This window comes from Hibiscus syriacus, unplaced genomic scaffold, assembly GCF_006381635.1.
Source record: "Hibiscus syriacus cultivar Baekdansim isolate YM2019G1 unplaced genomic scaffold, ASM638163v2 tig00110270_pilon, whole genome shotgun sequence".
NCBI classification, from domain to species: domain Eukaryota; kingdom Viridiplantae; phylum Streptophyta; class Magnoliopsida; order Malvales; family Malvaceae; genus Hibiscus; species Hibiscus syriacus.
In genome coordinates this window covers 1,064,347-1,088,443 of record NW_024062656.1, presented here as the reverse complement: position 1 = coordinate 1,088,443, position 24,097 = coordinate 1,064,347, and the positions used below count along the sequence as shown (strand labels likewise).

Sequence of the window (24,097 nt, the reverse complement as noted above, 5' to 3'; positions counted from 1 at the left end):
TATTGCTGTCGATTGACATCGTATGTATAACCTCATTTGCCACAGAGATGTCGTAAAACAATTGTTTACCTTTCACAAAAGCGCATTAAGTTTCACATATAACCAAATCAATCACCCTCCTCAATCTTCGAGATAGAACTTTTGCAAAAATCTTATGGATTTCGATATTTTTACTAGGTTACTCGATTTCATCAATTATTAAGAAAATGATATTGGAATTGAGTAATCATTCCTTTAACTGCAGAGAAAATTTGATCCGTGCAATAACTTTATAACTTAAATATTTTGAATTAAAGTAAGTTGAGAATGATTTAAAGCTCTTTTTTTTAAAAAAAAAAAATCAAGATGAAGCATAAATTATTAACTAAACAAAAGATAAATATTAATTATCAAACATTCATACGTTCACAAATACCATCATCCCAAATAATTCAAGCCAATTTAAATTGATTCATGGTTTGAGAGTAGTTATTCATGTTAACAAACCATTTAAACATTAAAAGAAATCGATAGAATGTAAAGAACTAAGGAAGAGAAGAAAGAAACAAAAAATCTTGCATGATGTACTTTACCAACTTTCGGATAGTGTAATTTACCTAATAAAAAAATAAATTTTAAATTAAAAAAAATTACTAAATTACTAAACTCAAAAACTAAATGTTATTATAACTTCCCAAACTCATGATTAATTATAGAGTAAATTACATAAATAGTCACTAATGTTTGAGTAAGTTTTCATTTTCCTCACTGAAGTTTCAAAAGTAACAAATTGGTCACTATTATTATCAATTTGTATCAAAATAGTCACTCCACCATCATCTTCGTTAAACTAATGACATGACAACGTTAAAAAAGGGTATATATTTAATTTCCCCCTAAACTACTACTAAAATATCAAATAAGCCCTTCAACACTGATTTTATATCTAATTTACCCCTTAAAACTTTTTATTTTTCAACAAGAAAAACAAAAAAACTATAATCATACTTGAATAAATTTTCAAAATTAAAAATCTATAGAAAAATTGAAAATATAAAAAAAATAAAGGGTTAACTACACGAATGATAACTTATGTTTGTGTGTTTTGTCCACTGTTGGTCACTGATTTAAAAAAACATAAGATATGATCACTTTCATTTTTATTTAATTAAGACGAGATCACCCCGAGTTAAATTTCGTTAACAACAATTAAATATTTTGATATAATCACACATTTGGTACCTATTATTTACATATTCTCTCAATTTAGTCATACTTTTAATAAATTAAAAAAATTAATCCTCCAATCGAATGATGCCACATGTCATGCCATGTGCCACCATTCGATTGGAGGACTAATTTTATTTTAATTTAATATATTTATTTCCACCATCAAAGAGTGACATGTGTCACCCTATGGTTGAAAGGGAAAAAAAAGAAAACCAAATTGGGTTAAAAATGATTCGAAACTTTGTCACTTAAGAAACTAAACATGTATCCGACCATTAAGCCAAGACCATTGTTTGGTCTAAAGTAGACAACATGGTGTATATATCTTGTATCTTAGTGTATAAATACTTTAGTTCATAGTATTATATATATATATATATATATTAACTTAAAAAGTATTTGTTTATATTAACTTATTAAATATATTTTATTATTAACTTAATATAAAAATATTTTATTTTTATTTTTATTTAAAAATATATAATTTATGTTAAAATTTATTTAAAAGTATGACTAAATTGAGAGAATATGTAAATGACAATGACCAAATGTGTGATTATACTAACTATCATGTCACATATTCTGTTAATTATTAACAACAATTAACCCGTGATGATCACATCTTAATTAAATAAAAATGAACGTGATTATATCTTATGTTTTTTTTTAAATCAATGACCAAAAAGGGACAAAGCACAAACATAAGTGATCATCCATGTAGTTAACCCAAAATTAAAATATCTCGAAAATACTAAAAAGTGATGAATTTACATTTAATTATTTGATTCAGACGTGAAGAATGGGCGTTGTAGATTTTTTTTAATAACAGTTGGTCATTGTTTTATAATTTCAAACCATGTGTTAATTGCTTGATTTTGAAGTTATAGATATTTGGTTCTGATTTTGAAAGCATTAAGTTTTGATGTTTGTGACACGATGAGTCTAGATAAGTGGGTCATACACTTTTTTTTATGTCATTTATTTATTTTTGATCGCATATGCATTTAGTAACGCTTATGTCATTAATTCTATGAAATTCACATTCATTTATTTTGTTGAGTCTCTAAAATATCAAAAATTATAAAATAATTCTCCGATTATATAGTATTACTTTATTGACTTCATTGACTACTAAATATTACAAAATAGTCATCCTACTATTCATAAATTCCAATGTCATCCTTTTTCCTTAAAATTGACGACAGTTCGAGCTGGACGTTAACATGTTGATTGTGATATGATAATCGTTTAAGATTCTATAATCATATTTATCATATCCCAGTCAGTATGTTAATATCTGACTCAAAATTTCATCAATCTTTTAACAAAAAATGTCAAGTTTGAAACATATGAATAGTTGAATGATCATTTTGTAACTTGTTGAGTCAACCGATCAAGGAAAGTGGCCAAGAGGGGGTGAATTGACAATAAATAATTTGTTGGAAGCTTTTCCAAGAAATAATAAAATGATACAAGGATTTTAGAGTGTTCAACTTCCTTAATGAAATCTACATGCACTACATTAGCTTCCTAGCTAAGGATTTTAACAAATTTATTAATTTCTTCTAACCTTTTAGGCAGGGTGTAACCTTACACAACACCAAGATTTATACCTCAAAGTCTTAAGTGCACAACCGTTCCTAAGAAGAAATAATAAATATCAAACTTAAATATCCTCACAAAGATAGATTGTTTGCAAATTGAAGCTCTCACACACACCCAAGAACACTAGAATAAAAATTACATGAATGGAATAGTGTTCAATTAAAGAAAGACACCATTGAATACAAATTTGGCTATATTTGCTCTTTGATTGTTGGAATAATTTTCTTGTCATTTCTTGGTTGTTTGAAGACCACTTTTAAATGCTCTCATTGATTTCTAGCCATTTGAGGTTGTTGAAGGGAATTTGGAGCAGTTTAAAGCATTAAATTTGCGCATTAAAGGTTACATGCAAAGGAAGTTTCGAAACTATTTAAAAGAAGAAACAAAATTTTAATTGTTGGAACCCAAAGTTTCAAAACTTGCATGGAAGTTTCGAAACTTTTGAAAAGTTTCTAAACTTTAAAGTGTTCTACTTTTGCAAGTTTCAAAACTTGTATAGAAGTTTCGAAACACTTGGTAAAAGTTTATTTAAAATAGTATTTTTTATATTTTGAGAAAAATCTAACTTTGAAAATTGTTCTAAAATGTTTGAATGATATTTTTGACATAATTTAATCTTAGAAGACTTATTTTAAAGATTAGACAAATTTTAGGGACTTAAAATTAATTTTACAAAAATATAAATATAAATTATGTGTTGTGAAATCATGCTAATTAACTTAGGAAATCAACAAACAGTAAAGCAAATAAAGAACATAAGATTTAACGAGGTTCGATAATGTGCCGACGTCCTCAGGAGCAATGAACGACTGTTCTCTTTATTATTTGCAATAATACAAAATTAGGTTACAATTACAGTTTATAAAAGTAACCCCGATACAATTACAAAAATACCCTCCAACTCATATATGAGCATACCTAACAAATCTCCACCTTGGCGAATATCATTCCCTTTAGGAGATGAAATAGAAAGCTGAAAGTTTATCAAACATCAAAGTGGGTTGGGCTACCATGCTTCTCTAGCACCTGTAAACATTCGACAAGTCCAAGCGATGTATGAACTTATCAGTAGTAACTGGCTTAGTTAACATATCAATTGTATTCTCACTAGTATGAACCTTCTGTAACAATATCTCTTTAGTGATGCAATCAACTCTCTAATATTGTGAAACCTCACATCAATATGCTTAGTTCTAGCTTGATACACCTGATTCTTAGCCAAATGAATAGCACTTTGGTTGTCACAATGTAACTAAACTCCACCTTGCTGAACATCTAATTCCTTTACTAGCCCAATAAGCCATAAAGCTTCTTTTACAACTTCAGTTGCTGCCATGTATTTTGCTTCAGTTGTAGATAATGCCACAATAGACTAAACAGTTGACTTCCAACATATAGGCCCTTCACCTAGAGTAATAACATACCCAATTGTAGATATTCTATCATCAAAGTCACATGCATAGTTTGAATCCACATATCCTACAACCAAAGGATTATTCTGCTGACTACAAAAAAATTTCTATTCCCTACAGTGCCCTTCAAATACCTGAAAATCCACTTGACTGCTTCCCAATGTCGCCTACCTGGTTTAGACATGTATTTACAAACTGACTAACAACATGAGCTAAATCAGGGCGAGTACATACCATTGCATACATCAAACAACCAACAACACTGGCATATGGAACATTTTCCATGTCAACAACTTCCTTATCTGTCTTAGGGCATTGTTCCGAAGAAAGCTTAAAATGATTTGCCAATGGAGTGCTTACCAGCTTTGCATTGCTCATCCCAAACTTGTCTAACACTTTTTGAAGATAGCCCTGCTGAGATAACCACATTTTCCTTGTCAAATTATTTTTGTTATCATAACTTTATTAGTCGATGGACTCAACAAATGAACACCATAAAATTAGAAAAACCATTTTGTAACTTTTTATAGTTGAAGGACTCAATAAAGTATCACCTTATAATCAAGAGACCATTGGTATACTTTACCCTAAATTCAAATATTGATATATTGTTATACATTTTGAGAAAAAAAATTATGGAATCAATAAATCGCAAAAATGACCCATGTTGCGGAGATTATTTTTATAAAAATACAAAAGGGTTTGTACATTTAACTTAGACTATATTAATATTGATCAACTTAAAAGAATATGATAGAAGCATGTGTGTAATTGTTGTTTGATTTTATATGTGAACAATAAATTGACTTAAAATAAGATATGTTATTATTGTCTCTATTAATTACTATGTCAAAATATCATTTACAAGTTAATATTTGATCAAAGAAAATATTAATGGACTACTTGATATTTTAAGATGTGATTTACCTTTATTCAAAATTTATTATAATTCAATATGTGATTTTATATATGAACAATATATTGTTCGATATAATTTATTGTTAATATTTGATTACTATAATAAAAGTATTGTCTAGTGCTAATATTATTATACAAAGATTTGATATCAATGTTGTTCGATACCTTGAGATTAGTCATCATTTAATTTATAACTTACTTTAAAACATAAAATTGATCCTTAAACTTTAAAACATATAATCATACTATTTTTTTAAAATCTAAATTTCAATTTTAAACCTTAAAATTTTAAATTCTAATTCTTAAATAAAACTCACAATTATAAATTTATATAAATTGAAATTTATCCAATTTTGTAATATAATTTCTTATAAAATCAACCGTTGCTCCACTATGGGGATACTTGGCCTTTTGCGTTGTGGATGTTAAATTTAAATCATTCTAACCTATATATAGATATTATAAGATTTATAGTATAATGTAATTTTTAGTATTTTAAAAATTAAATATATAAGAATAAATGACGATTTTTAAATATTATGGCGGGACTAGGAAACAATACTATAATTCTTCTATTTCTTTCAAACAAAAAGATCGACGCCTTCGATATTCTGAAAATAAAACTTTAATGTTTAAATGAATAATTATTGTTTCTAGAAGTCTTAAGTTTAAATATCGTCAACTACAACATAAATGATTGAATGTTCATTATCAAATAGTTGAGAGTATTTAAAATAAATACTATTTTATAATCATCTTAGCTTAATAAAAAAGTAAGCCTTAAAATAAAGTGATTCAAAATTTACCAGGCGATTTTGATTTTATTATCTTTAAATTTATATCATATAAAAATTATTCCTCCATCTCATTAGAGTTGCCCTTAATTTTTAAAATTCAAATTCTCATAATTATTTTAAATAATTAAATTTTATAAAATTTTATATTTAAAAAATATCGATTCAAAGGTGTTTATATTTTTCCCATATTTTTATCAATAATAAATTTTAAATAAAAAGATACTATAATGAAAAATATAATAAAAAATCAATAAAAGATAATTCTAATGAAATAGATGAAATAAATATTATATATAATAATTTATTACTTTAAATTATGTATATTTAAAATTAGGGGTAACCTACACTAGGTACCACTAAACTTTAGGCGATATATAATTTATACCACTAAACTTTCAATTGCTTTGGTTATAACACTGAATTTTAGTTTTTATTTTAATTATATCACTGAGTTGTTAACTCAATAACTGCGCGATGACGTAGATGACAATTGTCTATATAGATACCACACCAAAATAACATCGTTTTATTTTTTTAAAAATAATAAATAATATTAAATTAATATATTTATGAAATTATTTTATAATGGTGTTAGTAATGTTATGATGTCATTTTCGGAAGCCATGCACAATACGTCACGAACCATGCAAATGAAATATTGATTGGGTGGTCCATCCGTTACAATGCAGGAAACACGTCCACATCATCTCCTCGATGTGATAGTCTAGTTATATCATTCCCGTCAATTTCCCAGTCAAGGCTCCACTGTCAGCCTGCTTTCCATTATTGCCATGACAGAGCCAGTAGATTCTCTGTATCTGTTCCATTGCCTCCCCGCCAAAGTCCGAACTCAATTTGATTCAAATTTGATAGAGTTGAATTACAGGAGAAAAGACAAAGCACAAATGTCCGAAAAAATGAAGAAAATAATTTAGAGTGATTCAGCCAATGAGCATGGTGCTATAATTTATTGCCTTTGTTTGGTTTGCTCATGTTTTCTTGTGTGGAAATTTGATCAGTAGTTGTTGGATATGTGTATGGTTCTGAAAACATCACAATTCAAAGGATATTTGAGATTGGACATTGAAAAGTAATGTTCGTGAAGTCATATCAATATCATTATGAAACAGTTTATGCTTCTTTTCTTCCTTATCATATTCATGGACTGCCGGCGGCTTTCATGTCTTAATTGCGAAATCGGAGGCCAAATCTGTGCTTCATTAACGGCTATATATATATAGTACACTTTGTAGCAATTTTTGTCGACAGAAATCTATATATACAGCTACTCTCCTATATAAACACTCATAAATCATGATCATTAAAGTTGCTGATTTTTCTTCAGCAGCAATGTTGGACCACTCATGATATTCCATTGGATTCAAAAAGAGGAAAGAGGTAAAATTAGGTAGTACAAACTTTTCCTACATTTCAACGAACATAAATCTTCAATTCTATGATGAAGTTAGAGTACATAATCTTTGACAGTTGATTTTTTTTCCCAAGTTGGAAAAGTAGCTGCCTAACAAATGACCATTGCAAGAAAATGTGCAAAAAACCTAACGTGTATAGCCATAAGTTTAACTAAATATTTTTACAAGAAACTGTTTAGCATGCAGGAAAAAAACCCATTATTTAACTTTACATAAAGTTTTTAGTTTCTAAGATTTGGAGCGGATTGTTCGTGCAGTACAAACTACAAAGGTGAATTTAATGTCCAGAATTTATAGAATGAAAGGCAGTGAGTGTCGAGTGAAGACACTGATGTTTTGAGTCCTTATGTTGTTATCAAAGAAAATACTGTTTTTAGGTACTGGATGAGCTCAGATGACCAACCTAACCTAGGGACATGCACATGGTGCACATGTTTTCCAGCAGAATACTGTGTTGTTAGGTCCCCCGGCTGCCTAGTTATAGCTAGCTTGGTGATTTGGTGTATTTTGTGGCGTCTTTTGGGAAAACCATATATCATATTATTACTCTATCTTCAGCCTCATGAGTTTTCAAAAGAAGGAGATCGTTAATGGGTTTTTGTAGGAAGATCGAAAATAATACTTTGGGAAGGACAACAAGGGTTGTTCTAATTAGTACCAAGTCTTTTGCTTAATGTTTTAGTGCCCTAATCGGTTGAAGTAGGTTCTTAATGGAAAGTTAGGAAAGAAAAATAATATGACAAAAGATATGGAAGTAGATGAATTTATATCCATGGTTTTACTAGGAAAGAAAATTACGAAGACGAAAAACTAAGACAAATAAATAGAAATATAAAAATTATAAAATTTTTACTCAACGATGTATGATTTTTATTAAAATAAAATGCACAAACAAGATCATCTTATACCTCATTAAAAAAACTCTCCAAATTATAACTATATCTTAAGTGGAATCAAAAAGTAAATAGATGAAAAAACAGAGGGGCACGTGGGGAAAAATCAGTTTTCAACAAGTTTGGCAGAAAAGCACAAGATGAAATAAAATGATAAATTTAATTATATTTTATCTAGGTCCGGCTCATGGGAGCAGCATGTTTCGGCTCAGGACCTCGTCTTTTGCGTTCACAAAATAGCAAAAAGTACTACATGTTCGATAATATTCTAAGTTAATAGAGATCAAATACAATTATAATTTCGTAGATTTTGTATTGTATCCATTTTAATTGAAGCGGGATAATTATAAATTTAATAGTAATACACAAGTGTTCTTTGCTATTTTAATTGTAAAAAAAATATGAGAAAAAGAAAAGGTAGGTAATAGAAAATAAAAGAGTTGATTATATTTTATCTTAAAAATAAACCTAAATTATTCTATTTTTTTTTATAATTTAGATCAAATATAAGGTAATATATATTTTAAAATAACTTTTAATTATTTGACACTAAAAGCTTATATCTCTACATACACGATACGATGTTTAAACTCGAGATTTGAAGAAATAACAACAAATCCCTTAATCATTAAAATTGTTTGATTGACACCAAATCATTCTAGTTTAAAAGTGATCAAAGTAGAAAAATATAAGTTAAAATATATACATTTTTCATTATCTTTTCTCTTAAAATTTATTATCAAGTAGTGAACATCCATTAGATGGAGCTGAATGTCGTCATTTGTAAACCTTTTCTCCGTTCCATGAACTTTGTTTAATTTTTTTTTACGATCTATTGAGTGATTAATTTGAATTGGATATTATAAAGATTTATTATAGGGATAATCTTTTCAAACCATTTTATTTTATTCATAACGTCAACACTCAAACTACTAACTTTATTCGAGAAATTTAGTGATTCATCCCACTAGATCAACTGAATTTTGGTAAAAATAAATATCTTAAAAACATACCAATAATTCTGCTTTTATGATTAGTATTAATTGATATACAAAGGTGCATGGCTACATGGTGAAGTGCATGGCCAAAGATCAGTGGGGAAACTAAACTAATTCTTAAGAAAAGAAAAGGGCAAGAAATGTCAAAAACAAACAGGTACATATTATATAAAACATGAGTTGGAAAATGATAATGGAGTTGAACAAGTGTAGTTTAAATTTGTTATGTTAGAAGGGCGTAATTCTGTGTATGTTTCCTTAATGGAGCTTTTCATTTCTTTTTTCTTTTTCTTTTTTTCACTTTTCACTTTTCAAAACCCAAATTCCCTTCTTCACATTTGTTGAGCAGCGTTTGGTCTGCATGTGCAAAATGGTCTGTTTTGCCCACCAACTCCTTGGCCTTCATCGACTCTAGTTCCCAATCTGTCCTGAAAACCACTGTCAAAATGGAGATTACACATGCGATCTGAGCAGCTAGCAGCCCATAGCACATCCCCAGGAACCCTAGTCCGGCAACAAAGCATAGGACTATTGCCAAAGGTGCACCCACCATGTAAAAGGAGTAAAAGTTTATGGTTGCCCCAATCCCGGGCCTAGCACTCCCTCTTAGAATCCCACAACTTGTGGTTTGTGGACAATTTGCTAGCTCACACAGTCCAATTATGGGCAGTACAATCATGGTTAGCTCTAGAACCTCATTGTCCTCTGTGAATACCCTTCCCCATGCTTCTCTCCCCAAGATGGTCCCTATTAATCCTATAACGAGGTCAATAGGGCTAGCCCAATAGCTACCAACGCCGCTAACCGCGCCCCGCTCGGCCTCCCTGCTCCGAGCTCGTTCCCTACTCGGGTCGAGGCTGATGCACTGAGCGCATTCGGCAACGTGTACATGAGTGACGTCGTTTGTATCACGATTGCTGAAGTCGCCAAAGCAACTCGAGGCTCTGATAAGTATCCTGCAAGAATAGTCATGAATTCGTACCACCACCACTCTAGGCAAACGGCGATACAGCTCGGTATCGCTAATCGAAGAAGGACTCCCCATTCCTTCCCAAGTAGAGCCGTTGATGAAGGTGACGGTGGCGGCGACGGGGACAATGGCTTCCGTCTCGACTCATCCTCGGGGACATTATGAGTGGTTCGAGTGTATAACATGTAACAAAGAAGGAAGAAAAGGGTGATGAAATTGGTGATGAAAGTGGAAATTGCTACCCCGGTGATGCCTAAACGTAAAGTAAAGGATAAAAGGACCATGATAGGAGGATGAAAGAGGGTCGAAACTAAAACTGACCACAGTAAAGGCCAAGTTGTTCCTTTATTACGCAAGTAAATACGTAGAGGGTGAAGAAGGCTGTTGGCTATAAGATCCGGGATTGCGAACCGACAATAAAGGCTCGCGACTCTGGATATATCGGCGTCTTGATTGATGCTAAGCATGAGAGCTTCAAGGTTAAACCATATCAAACCAATAGGCACAGAAGCAAGCAACAACATCATAATTGTTCTATGCAAAGTGAGAGTCGCCATGGATAAGTTCCTCGAGCCGAAAGCTTGACCGCAAAGCGATTCCATGCCGGAAGCAAGGCCAGACAAGACCGAGTAGCCACTGATGTTTGTGAAACCGATGGCTAAAGCCCCACCAGCCAGCTCAAGGCTTCCTAATCTTCCCATGCAAACAACTAAAACCATGTTCCTCAGGTAACCCACCAAGCTCATAGCTGCTATAGGGAGTCCTATATCAGTTATCTTCTTTACCTCCTCGGTCACCTATATATACACGGTAACATTAAAGAAAAACCCAGCAAGTTATTATAGAGAAAGATTCCATAAGAGAGTGTAAATTTTTTATACCTCTGCCATTGTTGGGTGCTTTTGATGAGATCTCAGTGCTTCAAATTGGACCATAACTTTATTTCTCGGTAAGCAATCGATAACTCTAATTTTTTCTGCTGGGGAGAGATGTTTTTATAAGCCTAGCTTGTGGGGTATAGTGAGGGTCCAAAAATATATTTTTTTCATAATAGATACAAATATATTTATAACATAAAATTTTAGTATAATATGTGTATAAATAAAATTTTAAAATAAATACAATTAATAAAATAATTAATTAATAAAAAAAATCAACTTTAAGATGCGTGTCACCATTGGTGGGTTATATGTCATCGAGTATTTAATTTGTATAACATTTGTGTGTTGTTCCTTAAAAGCGCATAAACAAACGTACATTTCCATGCTGCCGTCATATATAGTATATTATAAGGTATAGTGGTGATGTAAAGCATTTTCAAAGGAAAAAATACTTAATTTAACCGTGCGATATTAGAAGCATGTTACTGTTGCAATCAATGTAGTCATTTTCCCGAGAAAAATTTGAAACAAATCAACAATTCATCCGAGAAAATCATGCAAGAATGTTTAAGTTCTCACATAAATTAAATATGTATATATATCCACGTGAGAGAGTTTCATGAGTCGTTGTTGTCTGAATCTTATCACTGTACATTAAAGGTGTATTTGTTCAAAAAATTATTATCATTCATCAAACGATTTTAATGATAAAATAAAATATTTTTTAGAGATTATGAAATCAAGTAATTATATTTGTAGGAAGTATGGACATTATTAATGGTTAAAAAAATTCTGAACATTTATTACCTTATAACTATTTTAAATTATTAAATAATTATTAAATAATTCGTTTGGTTTGGAGGATTCTTGACTAATAAATTCTTAACGATAATAATGTTTTTTTCTCCCAAATGATGGGAATGACCTTTTTATTTTTGATCCATTTTGAATCATATTACCCCTAAAATAAGAAATTTTATTCATACAGATAATTTGTTGTATTTTTAAAAAAACATATGACAAATTATTTTGTGTGAAAATTTATTATAATTGTGTTTCATATTTGGGGTAGGATCCAATTACATTATGTAAAATTAATTTAATTTTACACTTTTTTAGGACCACTAGATGAGAGAAACTAAAGGCTATTTATCATAGAGGATTTATCTCACCTAGTATTCGCTTTAGGGTGCTATGATATTATTTGTTAAGCGGAAGTTATTAAAGTTTGAATTTTAGTATCTTGATATAATAAATAAATGCAAAAATGATTTTAGACCTGGACTTCATTTGAGAATGTTTCTCCAAACGAGTTTTTCAATGTGAAATCATCTTTTTTAGTTTCTCGGTTTGAGTCAATAATCATATTTTAAAAGCGAATTTTTGGCTGAAAATAAGTTGTTTGGGAATGCTTGTGTTTCAAACGAGATTTTATGCCAAAAACACTTGCATAAGCATTCCCAAATAACCACTCAAATTTGTTAAAATTTCTCAAAAATAATTTAAAGTCTAAATTAAATTAAAAAATATATTTTTAAATATTTTCCAATTTAGTCAAACCTATTCAAACAAGTACTAAATCATTTACGTGCTTAAAAGTTGAGTTTCCTAAAAATTTTGACTAAAAGAATCAATCACTTTGATTTCAATAGCTAGTAGATCGATCTAATTCCAAAAAGGATCGATACCTTTGCAAGAAAGCCTAAAAGGATCGTTCCTTATACAAAAAGGATCGATTCGTTGTTAAAACAATGACCCCTTCCTTCAAATGATCAATATTTTTTTGCTGAAAACAATCAAATATTTAAAAAATGATCGATCCCTTGTGTTGTAAAAGTTGTTTTCTTTATAGATAAAAATTATTTTTGCATTCCCAATGACCATAAACAGTTAGAAACTCATTCTAGAATATATAAGCAATCCTAAGACATTTGAAAATGGTTACTACATCTATATTAACTTAGAGATCAAGAGAAAAAGAATTTTCATCCTTAATTCTTTCATTTTATCTTTTGCATAGTGTATTGAAATTTATTGAATATATTTTATGTTTATTCTTTGTGAGCTTCATCTTTGCAAATACTCACCTAGAAAATTTACACAAATCAAACCTTGTAAAAGGAAAATTATAGTTTCACCTTAAAAAACTAGAGTGGTTTTATCTTAGTCATTATAAAAGATAAGTGAGGAACCTTCTTGAAATGTTCAATTCAAGTTAGTGAATCAGGAAATCCTTAGTGATAGAAATCTAAGGTAGTGGATGTTGACCAAAAGTTTGGTTAAGAAAGTCGGAACACTCTAAATCGATTGTATCAAAAGTTTTTTTTTATTCAAGATGCCACCAAATTTTCTAAATTCCAATTCACCCATATTGACAATTTTCAGTTAGTCCATCAACCTAACAAAATAACTATTAATGGGTTGTGTATAGATTATTGTCAGTTAAACAAATTGACCATCAAGAATAGATATTCCTTACCTAGGATTGATGATCTATTTGACTGATTTCAAGGAGTCAATGTATTCTATAAGATTGATTTGAGACCATGTTACTATTAGTTTAAAGTAAAAGAGTTGGATGTTCTTAAGACTACATTCAAGACTCGATATGAGCATTATGAGTTTCTTGTAATGTCATTTGGGTTGACTAATGCTAGGATTGCTTTTATAGATTTGATGAGTTGATTATTTCTTTCTTACTTGGATTCATTTGTGATGGTGTTTATTAATGACATTATTCGTACTTGGATCTTCTTCATTCTCTTCTTTCAAGTGTGAAAAGGTAAAAGGAAGAAACTTTATACCAAACTTTTTAGTCTGAATCTCCTAAGGTAAGAGACGTAATCACCTCCTCTTGAGCTTTCCTTTAAGCTCTTCATCTTCATAAATAGTTATAGTAGCCATGGGAGATGTTTAGTGGGGATGTTAGGTTCTTGAACTGAAGTTGTTCTAGCTCATTTTAATGTTTAGAATCACATTTCTACCTCTCTGAGCCTTAAGATGAGTTAATAACTCATTTTCTTTATTGCTCTAGTGAGAGAAGTGGGTGAAGGCTCCAAAAGTACGGTAAAAGAAAATAATGCTTGGGTGAGCTTGAGGTTGATTATCCAGCTTCTAGTTGTAAGGTAACACACTTCTAACCCCTTTATACCAATTACAATCAATGTATGTAGTGTGGTTATTTGTATGTGTTATGAAGCATGTGGGTGCACTTTGGGTTCATGGTATGAAAATGAGTATTTGATGTTGTTCATGCATAAAGAAATGACTTTATATAAGCTTTAATCACAGTTTGTGGGTCTTAAGACGACCTAGGGAGTGATTTAAGGAGTTTACATAAGAGACAATGGCTTTTTAAGTTTACGGTATTGTTATTGTATGAATAATATTGATATTGTTCGTCTAAAAAGGCTAAAATCAATTTATTTTTGTAAGAATGTATCAATACTCATTCTTTTGGTATCGATACTCATGGCTTAGTATCGATACTAGAAGATCAAGTCATATTCCATTAGACTATTTTGGTATCGGTACCAAGGCAAGTACCAATACGATATGGGATGGTATTGATACTTGTATATTTTTATAAACATTAAATGTAATTTTTGTATAGTACTCGATCCAATATCGAACTAGAGGGGCGTATCGATACCCTAGGTGGGGGTATTGATACTGAGGGCTACTTCAAATTTCAGTGTGTTGTTTTGATATCAATACTTAAGGAAGTATCGATACCCTAAGGGGATGAAGTACTGATACCGTAAGGTTGAGTATCAGTACCATCATGAAATTAAATGCTATAACCTTTACTTAATCTAGGGAGCCAGAAAGGGGTTTTGTTCGAGGGGAAATTTTTTTATAAGCTTGCAAGTAGAACATTATAATTGTGCAAAACGTAATATCATTATGAGGTAAGATTCCATAAGACTTATGCCTTGTTTGATACTTGGGAAACAATGAGGACACCTGAGTTACTTGTGTATGACGATGTTCTAGATGAGTAAGGAGTTATTTGGATATACCCAATTTAGTGCATGGATACTTAAAATTCTAGTTCGATGTCGTTCTGATTCTATGTGACCCATACGTATTTCGAGTACTCTAAAGGAGTATAATAGTCTGGCAAGGTGCCAATGCTCCATGACCTAGACCTAGCCTGAGGTAATTATGAGATGCCGATGCTATGTGACCTAGATCTCACTTAAGGTACCTTTAGTAAGCAAAAAGTGTGAGTTTCGTGATGCTAAAGGTGACCCTGATTTACAGCTTGATGCTTGTTTTGTTGTGTGTAGAATGTATTATAATGTTCATAACTATACTTGTAGCATACTCATTTTTTGAATGCATGTAGTATAACTCTATTATTTGTGTAGCACTGTGCTTGTGAGCTCATCGTTCAGAATATGTTTCCTATGCAGGTTCTTAGGTTCTAGTTCGAGGAGCTCATCGCCTAGTTGCAGGACTTTATACCTTAATAGTTATCAGAGTACATCTCAAGTATTATAATGGGCATGTACTATCATAGACCTTTATGTAATATTGAGTCGTAGACTCTTTGAATTTATGTATTTTTAAGACTATTGGGTGCTTCCCATATTTTGTAACTTAATATATTTGGTATTTTGTGATGTTTTACATTTACGGATGTGTCAAATATTTTCAAAAAATGGTTAGCCACTTTGATGGTTTCGTGTAATCTAATCCTCTAGATTTTGGGTCAATCAGATTAGGGTGTTACATTTAGTGGTATCAGAGAATCATGTTTAGTCTTTCCTAGGACTTACGGGTTAGATTCGTAAGGTGTCGGTGATGTACATATCTCTAGAGTGTCAAGCGTACTTAAATATCTAAAAATAGTTATGTCGACTCTTCTTTTTTCCTTGAAAACTCGTAGCTAATGACTGACAATCCTACCCATAGTTAGGAGGGTCGTGAGGAGAGTTATGCCTCTCCAGTTAGAAACACCAGAGATGATTTTATGCATGATTCCGAGTATATGGTTATCTCGAAGGATGTGAGCATAGACGAGGCAGTTCTTTAGAGACCTCACGCATGTATTGAGGCACATAGCGAGAGTTATACCTAGGGCACATGTTACCCGCTCCACCTGTTCCATTCCTGTAGCCCTTCAAGAATACCATGTTAGAGACTTTACCATTATAAAACCATCGATTTCCTTAGTTTGGGAGATGATGACCCTGCTATCGACCAGTGGCTCCGTGAGACCCTCATACCTTGTGATAGATGCATCTTACCTTTGAGGGTAAGTTAGAGTACATCACTACCTTATTAAAGGGTGATGAGATAGATTGTTGGGAGACCGTAGAGATAGAACTAGAGCTAGAGTGACCGACATGAGAATTATTTTTGTTTGAGTTTATAGAAAGTACATTATATGAGGGATTGATTCCTACGCTTAACCCAATAAGACTACTCCATATATGAATATAAGAGTGAGTTAATGCTTTAGTCAATATGCACCAAAGTTAGTAGTTACTGAGGTGCATAATTGCATGAGGTTTAGGGAGGGCCTCCACATAGACATCCCACCTACTTAGCAATCGACCTACCTAGAGTCTTCTCCAAGGTGACCTGCCAAACCAAGGCAATTGAACAATTTTAGAGCATCAGGGACAGACCATCAAGGATGAAGTTGTCAAGCATCATATTCTGTTGGACCATATCAGACTTCGGTTAAAAGGGTCTGAGACTCCCGAGGGTCGTGAAGGTATCATCTTCTTAGTCCTAGAGGTCGGATAGGGTTTATTTCACCGACATGGACCAGAGGGTCATATAAGGTCACTAGCTTCAACATCTGTGACGATGACATATGGATTAACGAGGAACATAGCCCCCAACATGCTGACATTATGGAAGAAGACACTCGAGGGAGTGCCACCAGGTTTCTCAAGCATGTTACGGATATTGGTCACTCAAGCACCTTATTAGTGATTGCTTGGAGCCAGCGAGTATGACACCATTAGATGCTTAGAGATTGGCGTAAACTGTTCAAAAGGGTCGAGAATCCTTCCAGAGATATGATAGTTCAGCTTCTAGACAGTTGAGTAAGGGCATCTTCAGATCTATAGCTGGTCATAAGGCTAGGGTTGCCTCTTGTTAGTATGTAATTCAGACCTAGGAGGATAATGAGGCCATCGACGTCTTCTCAAGTATCTTTACAATATTTGGTTTGCCTATTACTACTTTAATATATATATGGTCAACCCATTCCTATATTTGTTTGAGATTACCCGAGAGAGGGGTATTCCAACTAAAAACTTAGAAACCAAGGTTTGAGTTTCGAGTCTCTTAGGACTGAACATGATTGTGGACAAGGTCTATTATAAATATCTAGTCGAAATCCAAGGTCAACATTCGTAGTCAATTTGATAGAGTTACCGTTCTAATAGTTCAATGTGATCTTAGGAATGGATTATATGAGCATGATGTAAGTATGAGATATTGAGCTAGACAACTCAAACTTTGTAAGTAAGATGGCACCAATATCGTGATGGCGAGTGAAAAATTTAGTTGTACCGAAATAATTATTTCGGCCTTGGAGGCCCACATATTGATAAGCCATGGTTGTAAGGCATTCTTGGCTCACGTAGTGGACACTCGTGTTACAAATCTGACGAGGCTATATATTTGCACGGTGAGGGACTTTTTCGATGTATTTCTATAAGATTTATAAGGTTATCGCTTAATAGAGAACTAGAGTTTGGTATTGAGGTTATGCTAGGATCAACTCCGATGTCCATCACTCCTTACCGCACAACACCGATAGAGTTGAAGGAGTTTAAGGCCCAAATTCAATAACTTCTAGAACGGGGTTCATTCAAATGAACATATCATCGTGAGGAGCACCAATGTTGTTTGTAAAAAAGAATGACGGATCAATAAGGTTGTACATTGATTACCATCATTTAAATAAGTTGACGTGAAGAATCATTATCCACTTCCAAGGATTGATGACTTATTCAATCAACTTAAGCAAGCCAAAGTATTTTTGAGATCGACTTGAGGTCGATGTATTACCAGATAAAGGTTAAGGAGGCCGACATAGCGAAGATAGCCTTTAAAACCCAATACGGTCACAACAAGTTTTTGGTAATACTTTTCGATCTCACCAATATACCAATCGCATTCATGAATTTGATGAATTGATCTTCCATTAGTATTTAGACCAGTTCATAGTGGTATTCATCGACAACATCTCAGTGTACTCGTTGTCCGAAGGGGAACATGATCATCACCTCTGTACTGTGCTTCAGACCATGAGATAACGTCAGTTGTTTTCTAAGTTCAGTAAATACGAGTTTTTTTCTTTAAAAAACATCATTTTTGGGTCACGTGATAGAGGTCGAGGGCATCCAAGTTGACTCTTAGTTGAGTGCGAATTGTCACATAACATATCTGAAGTATATAGTTTTTTAGGACTTATGGGGTACACTACAAGAAAATATACCTTTAATGACACCGCTAATTTATGACTTACAAAAAATGTGTGTCATAAAAAATGTCATGTTTTTTAAAATCTAAACGATTTATGACTTACAATAATGTGTGTCATAATTAATAGTCATAATCCAAAAAATTTACAAAACACGGAGTACAGTTTTAATTGTGTGTCATCTGTAAAAGTCATATTTTAATTCCCCCCATTATTTTCATCATTTCTCGCTTCTTCCCCCTCGATAACAAAGTTAACGCCGCTTGCTTCCCCCATTTTTCTCTTTTTCCCTTTTTCTCTTTGAATCAGTCCATTTTTCTCTTTAAGTAGGAGGTGATATATCTTCAGCCCAAGAAGTTCTACTCGGAGCTTTAGCTCCTGGAGTCAACGTCAGTTTAATTCCCTTCTCGATGATCTATTATACATGATATTTGCAGCCATTTGAATTTAGTTTGAATCTTTTTGTTGTTTGGGTTTCAGGCTCCAACATGGAATACACTAAAATTGACGTTTCTGAGGTTGGGTATTTTCCTTGCTGTTATGATGGGTTTAACTTTCTCCTCTAGTGATTCTTCTTTGATTCTTCATGTTTCTAATTGCCGTTTCCCTCTTCTTGCTTCTTAACTGGTACTGTTTCTTAATTTTTTTGCTAGATTTTTACCCAGTCAAGTCAATATTAAATTTTCTAGCTTTTCATTAATTTTGGAGTTGCATAATGTGGTATTCATGTTTTAATCATTACATGAATGTTATTTTACTCAGATTCAGATTTGTGTGTGAGTGTTAGTAGATTCATGAGTATGGTTAACTTTTTTTAAGATTTTTCAGATTCTAGTGCTGATGTAATAGGAGTGTCAGATTCATGTGTATGGTTAAATTTTTTTAAAGATTTTTCATTTATTTGAACTATCCTTAGTAATAGTGTTTCATATTCATGTGTCGAGACGATGATAACAACATAGCTCGAAACAAAACCAGGAACTATGTATGAGTCATAGACAAACTTTCTATGTTAGATCTGAGAGCATACTTGGAGAAACAGGGTATATTTTGCTATATTATCTATTTCAACTTAGAGGAATTTTGAGTGTTCTGTATTAAACATGATGAATATTGTAGCTTACAACTTTTACAATGTTCTATGCCTCTATGTCATGTAATCTGTTATATTTGATTTCAGTTAGGGTTGGACCTAACATGACATGGTTTAGATAACAAGTTTAAGTAGGGGGCTCAAATTTAGTTTTGAAGATGTCGATTCTTGCATGCTTGCTTAGTTCTTTTCTCAGTTTTAGAACAATTAAGTGGAGGATGCAACCTGAAATGAGTGTTTTTTTCTTATGATGATCTTTATGCAAGTAATGTGTAATTACATATGCATGGGGATGATGATTCGGAGCAGCGAAATTGAATCTCTAATCTTTTTTTTCTAGTTGGAATCTGTTACTCTACATACACCCTGAATTTTATTGATTGGATTACTTATGTAGGTTCCTTGAACAGACCGGTTTGGTTTCTATCGAACATCAAATGCAAGAGATGAACTTGATAGCAAAAGATCGTACGAGATAATCAACAAGAATCAGTTTAACTGGATGAATTGGTTGCCTTTTTATTTCTCTAACATTTTGGATAGTATTACAAGTGAAGATGTCATCGAACACAAGGCAAATCACATCGGAGACACTCCTATCATTAGCTCCTCTTCTCTTCCTTCTCCTTATGTTTGCTCTTCACGCACTCAATTAGGGGTATGTATCTTCATTTCATTTTTTTCCTCAAGCAATTCCTAGATCTTTTGGGAAATTTTTACATCTGTTTCGGCAACAACAAACTAACAAGACACAAAAAGTATAAACAATAAAATTTTCAATTCTATTTCAATGTTCTTTGTTGGAAAGTTTTACTTGCCTACATTTTCTTTCGTTTTCTTCTATATTTTTGTGATAATATGCAGGTCGGATCAGATGGCTTGTCTGTTACACTGGGGATTGTTAGTGCTACTGGATTAGGCTTATTGGCTTTTTCAAAGGCATGGTTTTTGAGCAATGTTACTTGGTTGTGAGTGTCGGATAGGGATATGTGTCGGAGACCGATATGCTCAACTTTTTCCAAGTTATGCATTTTGGATGATCCTTGGAGGAACGTGTCCTTACATGTTTGAAAAATGTGAAAGCCATGAGTACTTTAAGAGAAATGAAGAGTCCGAGCAGTATAGTTTTTAAGTCCTTCTATAGTACTTGGGTATTTTTCATTAAAATAACTCAAATAGTGGTTTTCTCCCATCATCTTCAGGTAGAAATTGTTCTTCAACTTGTGGCTCAGCTGCATTATTCAGCTTCTGAGCAAGAAGCTCCTATTTGCAGAGGTAAGTCTCCACTTCTATTTGAGTATTTTTTCCATAAATTTGATTGAAATCAAGTATTTTGTGCCTTAGTTTTTCATCCTCCTATTTGTAACAGGATCTTTGGTTGGGCAAAGCCCTGACCTGGTGGTTTTCTTATCGCTTGTTGAGAAATGTTGGCAAGATCTTTATGATGAAATGTTGATGATTCGTGGTATAGCCTTGTACCTGGACAAAACATATGTTAAACAAAACCCAAATGTACGTTCTTTGTGAGACATGGGCCTGCAACTCTTCCGTAAACATCTTTCTTAGCTCCGGAAGTTGAGCACAAAACTGTCACCGGTCTTTTAAGAATGATTGAGAGTGAGAGGTAACTCTAACAAAATTCAAGTTGAAATGTGCAAAAAATTTCCTATTATGTTTTTTGTGGGTTTCAAAGTAACAACCTATGCAAAAAATGCAATGTTGTTTCAATGTTACTATTTATTTTCTTGTTTTACTTCTTTTTCTATGATTTTAGTGGTAGAAGGTGGTTACATATATTCATTTTCGGAAAGAAGGTCCTAGAAAGGTCAATTAGGATGCATAATCAATTTAACTATAATCTGCTTCGTTTAGCTCATTTTAATTATCAGTGCTTCCATCATTCTCAAAGAAAAACCTAAAAATTGTTGAGGAACTTACTATTTTGTTGCTTTCTTTCTTGTTATTCTCATGCATTTAGTTTCCTTCCACATAAATTTTTCCCCTTAGTTTCTTGGATGATGTTAGTAATTAATTCTTATCTTTCAAGTGTTAATTAAATTTTATCTTATAATCCACTGTGTCTGTTTTGATTGCAGGTTAGGTGAAGCAGTTGACAGGACACTACTTAACCATCTTTTGAAGATGTTTACTGCTGGGCATTTACTCAGAAAGTTTTGAGAAGCTTTTCCTGGAGTGCACATCCAAGTTTTATGCAGCTGAAGGAATGAAATACATGCAGCAATCGGATGTTCCAGATTACTTGAAGCATGTAGAGGTGCCTCTTCATATTTCACTTTCGCAGTTAGCAGTGATTGTTACTCTGTATTTTGAATTGTGCATGTTTTATCCTTCTAAAAAGAATATTAAATTTTCACATTATTCCATATATATGGAATTTGAATGTTTATCCCTCTACAATTTTTTATGAAATTTAAATGTTTATCACTTAATGTGAATATATTGTATGCAAATGGATTGCTTATATATAATATGATATATATTTAGTATTATGAGGCATTAAATGTGATTTAGTTTGATTATTTATCAATCTACAATATATATATATATATATATAATTTACGAAATACAATCACGACACACGAATGTGTGTCATCTTCATTTATGGCGGGGGTTTCAATGACACGCAATGTAAGTCATAAATACATGTCATAAATTTATGAAACACAAATGTATGCCATCTTCATTTATGATGGGGGATTCAATGACGCGCAATGAGCATCATAAATACGCATCATAAATGTGCGTTATAGATTTATGATGCACAATTGCTCATCTGATATTTATATCGGTGCTTCAATGACACGAATTTGTGTGTCATCTGCACCATAGATGATGTGCATTGCGCGTTATTAAAGGGTTTTCTAGTAGTGGTACTACCATTGTTTTGTAAAGGGATTTGTGATGATCTTCATTCCAATGAATAAATTGCTTCAAAAGGGAGTTCCTTTCGTTTGGGATGATAAATGCCAACAAATCTTTGAGAAGCTTAATGAGGTTTTAACTCAAGCCCTGGTGCTGACTCAATCGAGATGGGTAAATACTAAACCGTATTTAGCTATGCTTAACTGAATGGTTTCGACTCAATCAGAGATGGGTAAATACTAAACTGTATTTAGCTATGCTTAACTGAATGGTTTCAACTCAAAAGGAGTTAAATTTGAGGCAGCGTCATTCGGTAGAAATGTTGAAGGATTATTATTGCATTATATATTATCACCCGGGTAAGATGAACGTAGTGGTGGATGCGTTAAGTCATAAAACAATGTCTAATCTTCAAGCTTTGTTCGTGTAGTTGAGTTTAACCAATAATGAACTTTAAGTTGAGTTGCAAGTTGAACCTAAACTAATTAAGGAAGTGAGAGAACTTCAAAAAATCGATGATCACTTAATAGCTATATCTGAGCAAGCTCGACAAGTTGAGGCCCTTGGTTTTGAGCTAAGGGATGAATATATGTTATACTTTTAGGGTCGATTATGTGTTGTGTTGAACGAGCAATTGAGGAAAATAATTCTTAGTGAGGTGTATTGTAGTATGTTCTCAGTCCATCTCAGAGGGAACAAGATGTACGAAGACCTTCTTCAGTTGTACTGGTGGACAGGCATGAAAAAAGAAGATATATAAGTTCATATCTAGGTGCTTAGCTTGTCATCAAGTTAAAGTGGAAGATCATGTTCCATCAGGATTACTTCAGCCCATATAGATTCTGTAGTGGAAATGTGATAGGGTGACCATGGATTTATTGACTAGGTTACCGATGACGCGAAGGAAACATGACAAGTTGGGTAGTGGTTGACAGATTAACCAAGTCCACTCATTTTCTACCGGTACGAATGGATTTCACCTCAAAGAGGTTGGTAGATTGTACATTTAAGAGATATTGAGATTGCATGAAGTGTCGTTATTGAATATTCCGACTGAAATTCTCGTTTCATTTTAATATTTTAGAAACCATTTATAAGACTTAGGTACCCGACTACATTTTAGTACTGCTTTCCACTTGCAGACTAATGGTCAATTTGAGTGCATGGTTTAGATTTTGGAGGACATACTTAGATGTTGTATAATAGATCCCGAGTGTAGTTGGGAGGATCATCTTCCGTTGGTTGAGTTTGTTTATAGCAACAACTACCAATCTAGTATTCAGATAGCCTCCTATGAAGCTTTGTACTTGAGAAGTGTAGAATGTTTTTGTGTTGGACAGAACTTAGTGAGAGGAAATTGATTGGTCCCAATTTGATAAAAAAAAAACTAAAGAAAAAGTTCGATTGATTCAAGGTCATTTGAATGAAGCTTTTGACCGAAAAAGATCATTTGTAAATTTGAAAGTAAGGACATAGAGTTTGAAGTGGGCGAAAAGGTATTTCTCAAGGTGTCACCTTAGAAGAGAGTGCTTAGGTTCCAGTGTAAAGGGAA

General features: G+C 32.5%; 2 pseudogenes; one reads left to right on the top strand and one right to left on the bottom strand.

Annotated features, from left to right (window-relative positions):
- Window positions 1-9,569: 9,569 nt before the first annotated feature.
- On the bottom strand, window positions 9,570-11,177 carry LOC120115648 (annotated as a pseudogene).
- A 5,762-nt stretch (window positions 11,178-16,939) lies between these two features.
- Window positions 16,940-20,141, top strand: LOC120115646 (annotated as a pseudogene).
- Window positions 20,142-24,097: the final 3,956 nt, after the last annotated feature.